This window comes from Nicotiana sylvestris, chromosome 12 (genome assembly GCF_000393655.2).
Source record: "Nicotiana sylvestris chromosome 12, ASM39365v2, whole genome shotgun sequence".
Classification (NCBI taxonomy): domain Eukaryota; kingdom Viridiplantae; phylum Streptophyta; class Magnoliopsida; order Solanales; family Solanaceae; genus Nicotiana; species Nicotiana sylvestris.
The window spans coordinates 3608240-3622664 of record NC_091068.1 but is presented as its reverse complement, the minus strand read 5'-3'; the positions used below and the strand labels follow the sequence as shown (position 1 = coordinate 3622664).

Sequence of the window (14425 nt, the reverse complement as noted above, 5' to 3'; positions counted from 1 at the left end):
GATCCCTCAGGCCTTGGATTAATGGAGAAAAACCTTTACGCTCATGATCACGGACTACCCTGAACTGGGCTTCTTTATCTTCTTGTTGCTGAGCGGTTGTGACTATGTTCTTCTTTCGAATTTGGGCTTTGAGTGCTTGCTTCTCTCGTGCCCACTGAGCCTTTTCCTGCTCGAAATCAGCCTATTGTATGTCCATGGTTGTCTCTAGAATGCCCTTATCTTCTTGTAAAATGTCAATACGAGATTGGACCTCTTGTGCCACCTCCCTTCTGGTTTCTCTAACTCTGGCCTTGATTTCCTCCTCCCAATCAACTGCATGCCGTATGGATCTTTCTAGCCTTTGCTCGGGAATATCCTGGTTATGAACCACTCAAGGTATGCGAGGCTTACCTCCCCCCATTCACGATCAGCTACCATCTCGTCCAAATTAGAAAATCGACTACCAAACCAAACCTTTTGCGCATATGACTCCCTTGGAGGTTCCTCTCCCTTGAATTCCCACACGAACGGGCGCATGTCCTCAATCGGATGCTCTCTCCCTAGCTGGCGCATGACGCGTAGAGGTGCGTAAGGTTGGAAACCTCTGAAACCCATGAGTATGAAGAACGGGAAATACATTGACATATGCATGACCTTAGCAGAAGGGAACCAGTAATAGTTCCAAGTGATTCTATCAGCACTCAATGAACCAAGTAATGTCCGCCAAGCCCTCACCCCCTTTGGAAGATTACAACTCGCAGCTCTGTCGGGGTGACATCCAATGTAATTCAGCCAATCATCATTGAAATTTACTACTATTGGATGATGATAAAGGTGCTCTATGAACCACATCTGCAGCAGAATGTTGCATCCCTCAAAGTAATCTTCACCTTCTTGACAACGGGTCAAAGCTCGAAAAATATCTCCCAAAATCATGGGAAGAATGGTATGATCCTCACTACTTTGCAAATACGAGACTACCGCAACCAATCGAATTCTGATGCGCCCACCACACTCTGGAAAGACCATGATCCTTAGAAATGATATCATGAACGCGAAGATTCTCAACTCCCTCCAAGCTTTGTAACTCAACTGGTTGACGAATTCTGTGCCCGAGAAGTTCTCAAACCCTTTCTCGTCCCCAAATCTGTCATAAAGATATTCCGATGGAACCCAACCTTCGTTTAAGCAAACCATTGGAATTCGACGAAGGCATAACTTCTTTAAAAAGTTGTTCACACCAACTTTTCTCGGAGCAGCAGGCTTTTCCCACGAAGGTCTCTCCCCAATCCGGTGAACCCACCTAATTCTTCCAATGTGGGCGTCATTTCACAATCTTTGAACCTGAAGACATTGTTCGCAGGGTCCCAAAAACCAACTAGAACCTCGATTAAATCTCTGTTAGGCTTAATTCCCATGATGTTGGTGAGGAACTTGAGGTGCTTAAATACTCGATTCTGTTCCCATGTAGCAAAACTAGCCCACCAATTACAGAGATTACTCAGGGTCTTATCTCTGATCAAGAACATATGAGGTGTCTCATCCCTTATCCTTTTCTGACTGCTTCTTCGTGGAGAACTCATGATGATCCTAAGAATAAGATAAAAAGGGTTAGGACTTACCTAAACTATATGCAAATTATGATCATTCTTTTGTTTTTCTTTTTCTCTTTTTTTATGTCAATTTAGGAATCAATCTATTTATTATTATTATTATTATAATATATATTTTGAAATTACCGGACACAAATGTTGATATGATAAAAGCAGGAAAAATGACTACTATTACAAAGACGACCTACTTCCATAGAAAGCATAAAGGATGTCTCGGCAAAACAGCCAAACAGAGGAACAAAATGATAAAACATAGACAAAATAATAAATAAATTTTAAAAAAAAACTATTTTTACAAAAATGACCATTTGCTACTCCGAGAGGGGTTCAAAAGATGTCTCAGCAAATATAACCAGACAAAACTAGATCAGATGACTACTTTTGCAAAAATAGCCTTTCGGTACTTCCGGAAAGGTTTAAAGCTGCTTCGACAAAATGGCTAGACATGAGGGCAAAATGGTGAAAGGTGACCAAAATAGGCTCTTTTTTTTGAGAATTTTATGCTCCCTTTTTTTAAAAAGTGTGGGCTGAACCCGATGGAGGTTGCCTACGTATCTCACATCCGGTGAGAATCAAACCTGCATAGTTTGATAAAACTGAGTACTTTTCCCTTTATATATATATATTATTTATTTTTTTAATGAAATCTTTACAACTCACACCAGACTAAATTTAAATTTTTTTTAAAGGTTTATTTGCACTAAACGAGGAGAATTATTCTTTATTTTTCTTTTTTCATTTTCAATAATTACACTAACTATTTTTTTTTAACCGGTCGACAATGCAAGTAAGCCTTCCAAATGATGTATCAAGTAGCACATACGTGAACATGATGGTCTTAAAGAGGATACCTGTCTTATACGGACCCGGCCCCCTCGCCGAGTTTCGCTAAGTCAAATGCACGTGATGCAAATACAGCGAACCTACTAGGGATATCCGGCATGAGGTTTGTTCTTCTAGGTTTAAATCCTATTGGAGAAGGTATCTAGACTGGCTTACTCGAGCGGACAACTCGAGCATAGGAGGGTCAGCGTACCGGTAGTATTGCTTTCCGGCTTAACCGGTGGTGCTCCCCGCCTAAAACATGTGTGACTAAAATCCTTCACCTGGTGACAAGCACCTCGGCTATCTTAAAGAAAGCGGGCTATGTCAAGCAAATGCCCAATTTTTTATTTCAAGAAGATTCAGAGGGGGTGCGTGAGAAGACAGTTTATATGTACAGTTCAACAATATCAAAGCAGTATAAAGCAAACAAGTAGCATATTAGGCACAAATAAATCACAATATATACAAAATTAATAAAGCCAAATAAAGGTCAGCATGTACAAGCTTGAATTCTGGTTAGTTCCCCAGCAAAGTCGCCAGAGCTGTCACACTCCTTTTTTACCCCCTGCAAGAAGATATGAATGTGTTAAGGATTGTGGGTTAAAGAGTTTTTCCAATTAAAGTGACAATTTTGAAATAGGGATTATTTTATTGTTCAAAGTCGCCACTTGGAATTGGTTTTCGGTGTTCCAAGTCACCTTTTAAATCCCTAGTCAGAGGAAAGTTGACTCTATTTTTATCGGTCCGCGAAAATAAAATTCGGGTAAGAAATTTTGTTGACCGGGGAGAAGGTGCAAGACATTCCCTGAGTCCCGTGGTTCTAGCACGGTCGCTTTATTGACTTAAAATTTGGCTTGAATTAATTTTGGATAAATTGATATTTATATGCTTTATATATTTTTACCTTGCCGCTTTTATATCCAGATTATTAGGTAAATTAAAGAAAACTTTGAATAATAAGATGTCATAACCACACTACGCAAGCGAATGCGTGATCGAGATGAATTTTATTAATTTAGTCATAACGGCGCTACACAAGCGAATCCGCAGTCATGACAAAGAATTATTAGCACGTTATTACTTTTGAAAAAAAATCACTACAATTGTACTTTTGAGGAAAAATTAGCTTTTGGAAATTTATTAAATGTCGCTACCGCGCTACGCAAGCGAATCCGCGATTTTTAGCAGGATTAACTAAATTAAAAATTAGCTAAAACTAATAGGTATGGTATGAGATTATTAAATTATTGAATGTTAAATATCATGCTACGCAAGCGAATTCGTGAATGAAAAAGTTAACGCGCCTATTAGTTGCTTTAGCCCTTAAATTAATTGTTAAGGTGATTAAGTAACCAGGTCATTTAAATTTAAGGGAAATAACTGATTTTATTAACATTGCTCATACTAGTTCTCCTATATCATTTTTTAATTTTTTTTACCATCTTTATCTTTAATTTGAGAGAGGATATATTTTATTTTAACAAGATTGGAAGAAACATCACTAAATAAACACCCCCAGTAGACCTTATTTGAGAATTTAGTAAGTACACGTGACAATATTTAAGCTATGCATCCAAATTGTCAACGCTGGCATTTTAAGGTTGGCCAAGCATACCAAATTAATGGTTTGATGATTCCGATATCTTTTAATTTGTAACTTTGCTTGAATCCAAGATATTATTCCAACAATGGCCCCTTTACATACTACTAACTATGTCATTTAGGATTGATTATATTATTTTCCTTAAGATTTAAAGTGAGAATTAGACTAAAGAAAGAAAAAAAACTAATAAAATCATCTTGAAGCCCACAAACATTCAGAAATACACTAGGACTTTTACCGCGTATTTATACAAATTTTATATCAACCTTTAGTGGAATTTATAATTTGCACAAAAAGCTTTCATATACAGTAAAAAGCAAAAGGTTAACTCTCACGCTCAGAACTTTTGACATGAATTTCTACATTGGAGGAGAAACATTTTTTATCAAATGGAAAACAACACTTTAAGCTATAAAGCATTAAGATTAAAATAAATTACTACCTTGAATTTGAAACAGAGTTATACAAATTTTTAAACAAGTTTATTGTTTCATTCTTTTTTCCCTAATGCAAGTCTTTAACAATCTTTATGAAGTGAAAAGTAAAACACTTTTACATGCTTACTAACCATGAACAAACAATCTTAAACAGTCCAACAGTTGCATATTTAAAACATCACAATTTCCATTCAAAGATTTGCATTACAAAGCCTGAAAGTTACCTTATGCTGCAACAGAATATAGAAAAGACAACAGTGCGAAACCCGGATAAATCCTACTAGGAGCAGAATACTCACGAGCAAAAACAACAGCAACACACTTTGAAACAGCAGCAGCAGTATCCAACAAAAGAAACTGAGCCGATCCAGAAATTCCAGCAGAAACTTAAATAGACTTTGAAAGAAAGAAGAGACTAGAGACTCGCGTTAAAGACCTTTGTATTTTTTTAAAGTATTCTTTTCTCCAGATACTCAAGAAAGGCTCTCAAACTCTCTATTGTTTTTGTGTTCTTCCTTGAGTGTAAAAGATGATGACTAAGTGTGTTCGAGTGTGTCCTCTTTTTTTGAGTCAGAGCTCCCCCTTAAATGAGGAAAAAGCTCCTCTTTTAACAGGGGGAGCAAGGGCCTTGGGACAGATTTGTTTGGCCAAAAATCTGTCCAAAATGATAGATTGTTGACCAAAAATCTGTCCAAAACCAGATTTTTGTCCAATGAACAATTGTTCTCACCAGATATGGACAGAATTTTGGAGTATTGTACTCCAAAATAGTCCCCGAACAGTAAAAGCAACCAAACAAAGGCCCTACACTCAAATACCTTCTATTACCCTCACAAACCAATATCCAACTAAACTATTGCTTCAAACTAGAGAGTGCAAAATTAGATAACTAGACTTGAACCATTAAACTAACAAAAGAACCTAATGAATACACACAAATAAAACATATAGTTAAGGCCTTAAACTAATTAGCTTAAACATAGACAAAACTAGAAATTATAAATATGAAATTAGAACTTAACAACTTAAAGGCAACACAGAATATGAATGATAGTGAAACAACTATCGAATCGACTAAAACATGAAGTCAAAAACGATACTAAACACGAACTAATGATCACTAACGGATTTCGAACTAAGGCAAAACATCAAAATCAAACGTGAAACCAGAAGATCAATGAGCTTCACCAATTATAAATAGTTAATCGGATTTCACAAGTGATTATCAAAACCGATTGACTAAAAAAATATAATGACAGATTAAACGACTAACCAATACGTGATTCGAAAGTATTAAGCAATGACCAACATTGAAGAAAGTTAATGAAAGTAAACACGAACTAACTATATAAACAATTGAACTAATCTTTTGGTTTTTTCATGAAATTAACATAAAGACTTAGCTATTCGACCGACTAGGTCGAAAAATTGAAAATCCAGACTTAACAACTCTAAACAAAGTAGTCGACCGATTAAGTCGAAGAACCAAAAATCAGAACTAACGGACAAACAAAAATAGTTGACCGGCTAGGTCGAAGAACTGAAAGTTCAAGCTTAATCAAATCCACACAAAATAGTCGACCGGCTAGGTCGAAAAACCAAAAATCGGAACTAAAAACAATAACAAACTACTCGACCGGCTAGGTCGAAGAACTGAAATTCACATTCATGAAGTAAAATGTAATTAAAAACTAATACTTATTGCACATAAATAACAGAAACATTAGTGGAAATTAAACCTTAGAACTAACACTAAAACAAAACAAAAAATCAGAAAAGATAAAAATAGGAAAAGGAAATTTGACGTTTTACCATACAGAGGGATTCAATGCCGAATCGAGCAAAGAGACGAATGTCAGGGATGACGTCGTGACTGCCTGACCTTGAACGGGCGTTTCTTTCTAGCACACGCCCAAACCAATGAGTTCTAGCGTTGTACTAGAGAGAAACGAGCGTTTTTGGTCGGCGATAATCTAAAAATAAAGGGCCACTGATGGTCTTGGGTGGTCGAGGCAGCGGCGAGCAGTGGTGTGGCGGGCAGCGATGGTCAGACGGAAGCTTAGCAGGAGATCGGGTAAAACCAATATAAATGATAGCCCCCCCGAGCTCTATCTATGTATGTAAAAATTAGGTGGAAAGGGTGGCTCAATCTCCACGAATTTGTCAAAAAGTGGCGGCTAGGGTTTTGATTTAGGCTAGATTCGTGGGATTTGGTTGGGTTTCGGAGGATATGAGGCTTGGATTCATGGAGAGGAGGAAGAGGCAAAGAGGGGGTGAAATTTTGGTGGTGTTTGGAGGGGCTCCGCCGCCAGTGGCGAATTCCGGCAGGCGCCGCCGCCGTGGATGCCTTGCGGCAGCAGAGAGGAAGGGAGAGAGTGAGGAGAGGAGTTTAGGGTTTGGGTGTAAATGAGGCTATTTTCTGATTTTTGGAGCCTTATATTTGGAGTGGGAAATGGATATAGGTCGTTGGATCAAGAATAATGGAAGGATGGGATTAAGTCTTCAGGTTATTAAATGAAACGACGTAGTTTTGATCCAAAACTACTTCGTTTGGACCCTCCCCTGGCAGCTCCCTTGTGAACCGGGTTTGGACGAAATGGGTTCAAAGTTTCGGCCAATTTTGGCTCAATTTTAATTAAAATACACTAGTCCAATCTCTACCCCCTTTATCAAACCATAAATCAACTCTTAAAACCTATATATACACAAATAAGAAAAACACACACACTCATACACGTACACATACACATACACATACACACACACACACACACACACACACACATATATATATATATATATATATATATATATATATATATATATATATATATATATATATAATGTAGAAGAAAAAGATGGGAGAAAAATTAAGCATTTACAGCTGCCCCTTTTTGCTCGAGAACATGAAGAGTTTTCGTGCAAAGACAACTGAACGCCATGGATAATTTTTGCTCACATTCACTCTAATGGAAGCCTTTTGAACAAGGTGGTGACCGAACTTTGCTTCTGAGGTTGCCTACATATCCTTGGCTATAAAGGAATCAGGTCAGTGTAGTTCTGGGAAAATTTGGTAGCTGGGACTACCGGACACTAGAGTTAAGATTGTTGCTGCTGTTGCTGTCACTGTTGCTATTGTTGTTACTCGCTTCTTACATCAAAAAAGAAAAAGAGAAGCGTACTATATATGTCTGCAAACTAAGAGTACAAAATTCCCATCTATGCGTCTTCTGGAGTCAAATCTTGATTCTTGACCTGCTCGCTTGCGTTGACCTTAGATTGGATCTTGATTCTTTTGAAGAAAAGATTATGACTCAATCTCGATTGCTTGCTTTCTGGATCAGAATTTGAGAAGATGAATCTTGAGAAGCTGGGTTGCCGACACATTATGAAAGCTAACTCCGACTATCTTGTGATCGAAGGACTTCTTTCTTCTGATGAGAAACTGAAACTGCAAGCTTTCACTTGTGCTATACGGCAGAGCCTTCAAAGCATCAAAGACAAAAAAAAATGAACAAAAATTTTCTGCCCCAGTCTGGCACTAGAAAAATTTTGTGAGTTATTAGAGAAATCTGTAAATTATCTAATTTATTGAAAAAGCAGATAGAAATAGTAGTATAAACTAGCTAAAAGAGATAAAATTTGGTAACGAATGATTGTGTAACCAGGGATCGGTATCCCGTACTACTGAAAAGAAATGTAACCAGGGGCCGGTACCCTATCTTACTGGAAGTAAATAGAATCAGGTGTTAGCACCATGTATTATTGATAAAGTGTTGAAATCCTCTAGGTGAAAAAGGTTCTACCTGAGTTAAACTGTATTAAACAACCTGAGCGAAGATTACTTCTACCCGAAACTATGAGCTGGATCCCCCTAGGCGAAAGGATTCTACCTGAGTTAAGCTACGTAGAATACCCAGAGCGAAGAGTACTTATACTCGGAACTATGAGATGGATCCTCGTAGGCGAAATGGTTCTACCTGAGTTAAGCTACGTAAAACACCCCGAGTGAAAAGCACTTCTACTCGGAACTATGAGCTAGATACCCCTAGGCGAAACGGTTCTACCTAAGTTAAGCTACGTAAAACACCCTGAGCGAAGAGTACTTCTACTTGGAACTATGAGCTGGATCCCCCTAGGCGAAACGGTTCTACTTGAGTTAAGCTACGTAAAACACCCTGAGCGAAAAGTACTTTTACTCGGAAATATGAGCTAGATCCCCATAGGCGAAAGGATTCTACCTGAGTTAAGCTGCGTAAAACAACCTGAGCGAAGAGTACTTCTACCCGAAAATATGAGCTGGATCCTCCTAGGCGAAACGGTTCTACCCGAGTTAAGCTACGTAAAACACCCTGAGCGAAGAGCACTTCTACTCGGACTATGAGCTAGATCCCCCTAGGCGAAACGGTTCTACCTGAGTTAAGCTACGTAAAACACCCTGAGCAAAGAGTACTTCTACTTGGAACTATAAGCTAGATCCCCCTAGGCGAAACGGTTCTACCTGAGTTAAGCTACGTAAAACACCATGAGTGAAAAGTACTTCTACTCGGAAATATGAGCTGGATACCCCTAGGCGAAAAGATTCTACCTGAGTAAAGCTGCGTAAAACAACCTGAGCAAAGAGTACTTCTACTCGGAAATATGAGCTGGATCCCCCTAGGCGAAACGGTTCTACCCGAGTTAAGCTATGTAAAACACCCTGAGCGAAGAGCACTTCTACTCGGAACTATGAGCTAGATCCCCTAGGCGAAATGGTTCTACCTGAGTTAAGCTATGTAAAACACCCTGAGCGAAGAGTACTTCTACTTGGAACTATGAGCTAGATCCCCCTTGGCGAAACGGTTCTACCTAAGTTAAGCTACGTAAAACACCCTGAGCGAAGAGTACTTCTACTTGGAACTATGAGCTGGATCCCCCTAGGCGAAACGGTTCTACTTGAGTTAAGCTACGTAAAACACCCTGAGCGAAAAGTACTTTTACTCGGAAATATGAGCTAGATCCCCATAGGCGAAAGGATTCTACCTGAGTTAAGCTGCGTAAAACAACCTGAGCGAAGAGTACTTCTACCCGAAAATATGAGCTGGATCCTCCTAGGCGAAACGGTTCTACCCGAGTTAAGCTACGTAAAACACCCTGAGCGAAGAGCACTTCTACTCGGACTATGAGCTAGATCCCCCTAGGCGAAACGGTTCTACCTGAGTTAAGCTACGTAAAACACCCTGAGCAAAGAGTACTTCTACTTGGAACTATAAGCTAGATCCCCCTAGGCGAAACGGTTCTACCTGAGTTAAGCTACGTAAAACACCATGAGTGAAAAGTACTTCTACTCGGAAATATGAGCTGGATACCCCTAGGCGAAAAGATTCTACCTGAGTAAAGCTGCGTAAAACAACCTGAGCAAAGAGTACTTCTACTCGGAAATATGAGCTGGATCCCCCTAGGCGAAACGGTTCTACCCGAGTTAAGCTATGTAAAACACCCTGAGCGAAGAGCACTTCTACTCGGAACTATGAGCTAGATCCCCTAGGCGAAATGGTTCTACCTGAGTTAAGCTATGTAAAACACCCTGAGCGAAGAGTACTTCTACTTGGAACTATGAGCTAGATCCCCCTTGGCGAAACGGTTCTACCTGAGTTAAGCTATGTAAAACACCCTGAGCGAAGAGTACTTCTACTTGGAACTATGAGCTGGATCCCCCTAGGCGAAACGGTTCTACCTGAGTTAAGCTACGTAAAACACCCTGAGCGAAAAGTACTTCTACTCGGAAATATGAGTTGGATCCCCCTAGGCGAAAGGATTCTACCTGAGTTAAGCTGCGTAAAACAACCTGAGCGAAGAGTACTTCTACTCGAAAATATGAGCTGGATCCCCTAGGCGAAACGGTTCTACCTGAGTTAAGCTACGTAGAACACCCTGAGCGAAAAGTACTTCTACTCGGAAATATGAGTTGGATCCCCCTAGGCGAAAGGATTCTGCTTGAGTTAAGTTGCATAAAACAACCTGAGCGAAGAGTACTTCTACCCAAAAATATGAGCTGGATCCCCCTAGGCGAAATGGTTCTACTCGAGTTAAGCTATATCAAACAACCCGAGCGAAGATCACTTCTACTCAGAACTATGAGCTGGATCCCCTTATGCGAAAGGATTCTACCTGAATTAAGCTACGTGAAACACCCTGAGCGAAGAGTACTTCTACCCGAAAATATGAGCTGGATCCCCCTAGACGAAACGGTTCTACCTGAGATAAGCTATATCAAACAACCCGAGCGAAGATCACTTCTACTTGGAACTATGAGCTAGATCCCCCTAGGCGAAAGGATTCTACCTGAGTTAAGCTACACAAATGGGAAGTGTGAACAATAGTGATGCATGCTGAAAAAAGAAAATAGGGAGATTTTAAAGAGCTTACGTTTGGTGACATTCGTTCTTTTAGAATTGTCATTCTGCCCTGCTCTGTTTCTGCTTCAAACAAAGAAAAATTTATGAGTTTTGAAAGTGGTGGTTAGTTTGTGGCCTTGATCCCTTGATGCCTTGAGTAGTTTGATTCACGGCCACTGCTGACGAAGAACCGATTCTGTCAGCGCGGTACCGAGATGCTCGGTTACTCTGTATCATTTTTTGGAGACCTTGGCTTTCCAATGTTGCCCCCAACTATTTCATACCCAGATGTCTATGGTACCGCTACCCTTGTCTCTAAGTCAAGGCTATTTTTCTTTAAAATCAAACTCAGTTATCTTGCACCCAATATCAGTTTGTATCCATAGGGCTTATCCACTTTTCTCATGAAGCAGGTCTTGTTTAGGCTACCTTTCAGTTTCTTTGAAACACTTTGTTCGCCTTATTGAATGAGATCACAGATGGATTCGTGCCTTCGTCAATGCCATATATACCCCAAATTGTGCTCGATATTGCGGGGAAATTGTAGCTGGTTTTGCAGCCATTTCTTTGCTTCGCTTTTGATGCAGGATTAGACCGAAAGGGACTCAAAGAAAAATTATGGGTAAAGACAGAATAATAATTGAAAGTGAAAAAGAACTGTGCTTAAACAAAAGGTGTCCCTTTCGGGGAAAGGAATAGGGAGACTTATTTAGAGGTATGTGCCGACTTCAATAAATCATGACATGCATTTTGGACTGGACGCCTGATCCATCTAAGCTGTCTAATTCTCAAAATCTGCCGCAAACGTTCATCTTGAATTTGTCTTGGTTGTGCTCATGCCGGAGAATCAAAGACCCTCATTCGGCTAGTAGCGCCTTTTGCAGGTTTTCGCTAACTAACCTCTCTCATTTCTCTACTAACCGCCGCCTTATGGTGCCCATCTGGGTTTTCACCAACAAGACTCTCTCATTTCTCTGCTCACTGTCGCCTTATAGTGCCCGTACGGGTTTTCACCGATAAGACTCTCTCACTTTTCTTTTTTCGTTTTTTTTTGTCTCTCTTTTTTTTCTTTTCTCTTTCTTTTTTTCTTCTTCTTTTCTCTCTTTTTTTGTTTTTTTTTTGTTTTTTTACTAAGATACTGCATGTGGGAGGTTTCCCAACGCCTTTGGCATGGGGACTTTAAACATTCTCAACAAAGACATCGATCAGAAGTTCTTGAAAGGTAAAAAGGCGAAATGAACCTTGAACTGAATTACAACTTTTGGAACCGTTTTTACAGAAAAACCATGAAATAAAACAAACTTCTGCCCCAGTTTTGGAGTATTGGGAATATGGATTTTTTTGTTCTGATGGGACCGAACCCAGGGTAAGGCTGCCTACGTATCCTTTTGGAATCAGGTCGGACGTAGTTCAAAGACACAAAGATTTGTTGTTTTTTTTACAAGTACACAGGTTCCACAAAGTGAGGAACAAGGAAGACAAATACGGCTGAAAAGGATTAACAGAAGGGTTACACCTATTTGGAATAATGAGCAAATGGTAGCCTTCGTCATCTCGATATGAGAGAATCAATGCGTGAAAGTTCTACAGTGGCCATATATCAGACATAATATCGTTTGACTGCATCTGCATTAATAGTCATGCCTGGTACCCATCCTTCTTCATCTACCAAGTGCAAGGCCCCTTTTGGTAACACTTTCTTGATGTTGTAGGGTCCTTGCCAGTTTGGTGCGAACTTTCCTTTAGCTTCAACCTAGTGCGGAAGGATGCGTTTCAAAACTAGCTGGCCTACCTCAAACTGCCTTGGGCACACTTTCTTATTGTAAGCGCATACCATTCTTTGCTGGTATAACTGGCCGAAATACACTGCTGCTAGCCGTTTTTCATCGTTCAACATCAGTTGTTCTAATTGGGTCTTGACCCACTCAGTGTCTTCGATCTCTGATTCCACAATAATTCGGAGAGAGGGAATTTTGACTTCAGTGGGTATTACAGCTTCAGTTCCATATACAAGCAGATACGGAGTTGCACCAACATATGTGCGAACAGTCGTACGGTATCCCAAAAGAGCAAAAAGTAACTTTTCATGCCATTGATTGGAACCTTGGATCATCTTCCTAAGAATCTTCTTGATGTTCTTTTTTGCCGCTTCAATGGCTCCATTGGCTTTTGGCCGGTAATGGGTAGAATGGCGATGCATGATTTTAAATTGTTCGCATACCTCCTTCATCAAATGACTATTTAGATTGGCTGCATTGTCAGTGATAATGGTCTTCGGGATACCAAAGCGACAGATGATGTTAGAATGAACAAAGTCTACCACTTCTTTCTTGGTGACTGCTTTGAAAGTGACGGCCTCCACCCACTTGGTGAAGTAATCAATTGCAACCAAAATGAATCTATGCCCATTTGAAGCCTTTGGCTCGATCGGCCCAATGACATCCATTCCCCAAGCAACGAAAGGCCAAGGAGAGGACATGGGATGAAACACCAAAGGAGGTAAGTGAATCAGGTCACCATGAATCTAGCATTGGTGACACTTGCGAACAAAACTAAAGCAATCTTTCTCCATAGTAAGCCAATAATACCCTGCCCGCAGAATCCTCTTCGCCAAAACATATCCATTCATGTGAGGTCCGCATACCCCCGAATGCACTTCACTCATGATCCGCTCTGCTTCTGTAGCATCTATGCATCTCAACAAGTTTAAATCTGGGGTCCTCTTGCATAGAATTTCCCCATTCAGAAAGAAACCACAGGCGAGCCGCCTTATAGTTCTTTTTTTATCTCCTTTAGCATGCTTTGGATATTCTCTTGTTTTCAGGAATCATTTTATGTCATGATACCATGGTTCAGCATCTGGTTCTGTCTCAATTGTATTGCAGTAACCGTGTTGATTCTGAACTTGGATTTCTAGTGGATCAATATGAGTGTTGTCTGGATAAGGGAGCATCGAGGCTAAAGTAGCCAAGGCATCGGCTAGCTCGTTGTGAAACCTGGGAATGTACCTGAACTCGATGGATTTGAATCTTTTGCTCAAGTCTTGCACACATTGTCTGTATGGAATAAGCTTGATGTCTCGAGTCTCCCATTTGCCTTGGGTTTGCCAGATAAGCAAGTCAGAATCTCCCATAACCAATAGTTCATGCACATCTAGATCGATGGCCATTTTCAAACCCATGATACAAGCTTCGTAATCTGCCGTATTATTGGTACAGAAGAACCGAAGTCGGGCTGTTGCAGGATAATGATGTCCAATAGGTGAGATGAGGATTGCCCCTATCCCAACTCCTTTGATATTGACAACCCCATCAAAATACATTTTCCATACAGGGTGATCGTCTGGAACCACTTCCTCTATTGAGTTGACCTCTTCGTCTGGGAAGTATGTGCTAAGTGGCATGTACTCATCATCAACTGGATTCTCTGCCAAATGATCTGCCAAAGCCTATGCTTTTATCGTGGTGCGAGTGACATAGACGATGTCAAACTCTGTGAGCAGGATTTGGCATTTTGCGAGCCTGCCAGTAGGCATTGGCTTTTGGAAGATGTACTTTAAAGGATCCATTCTGGATATGAGGTAAGTAGTGT

At 40.1% G+C, this 14425-nt stretch overlaps 1 pseudogene; it reads right to left on the bottom strand.

The window, feature by feature from the left end:
- Window positions 1-13358: 13358 nt before the first annotated feature.
- On the bottom strand, window positions 13359-14015 carry LOC138882615 (uncharacterized; annotated as a pseudogene).
- Between the last annotated feature and the right edge of the window lie 410 nt (window positions 14016-14425).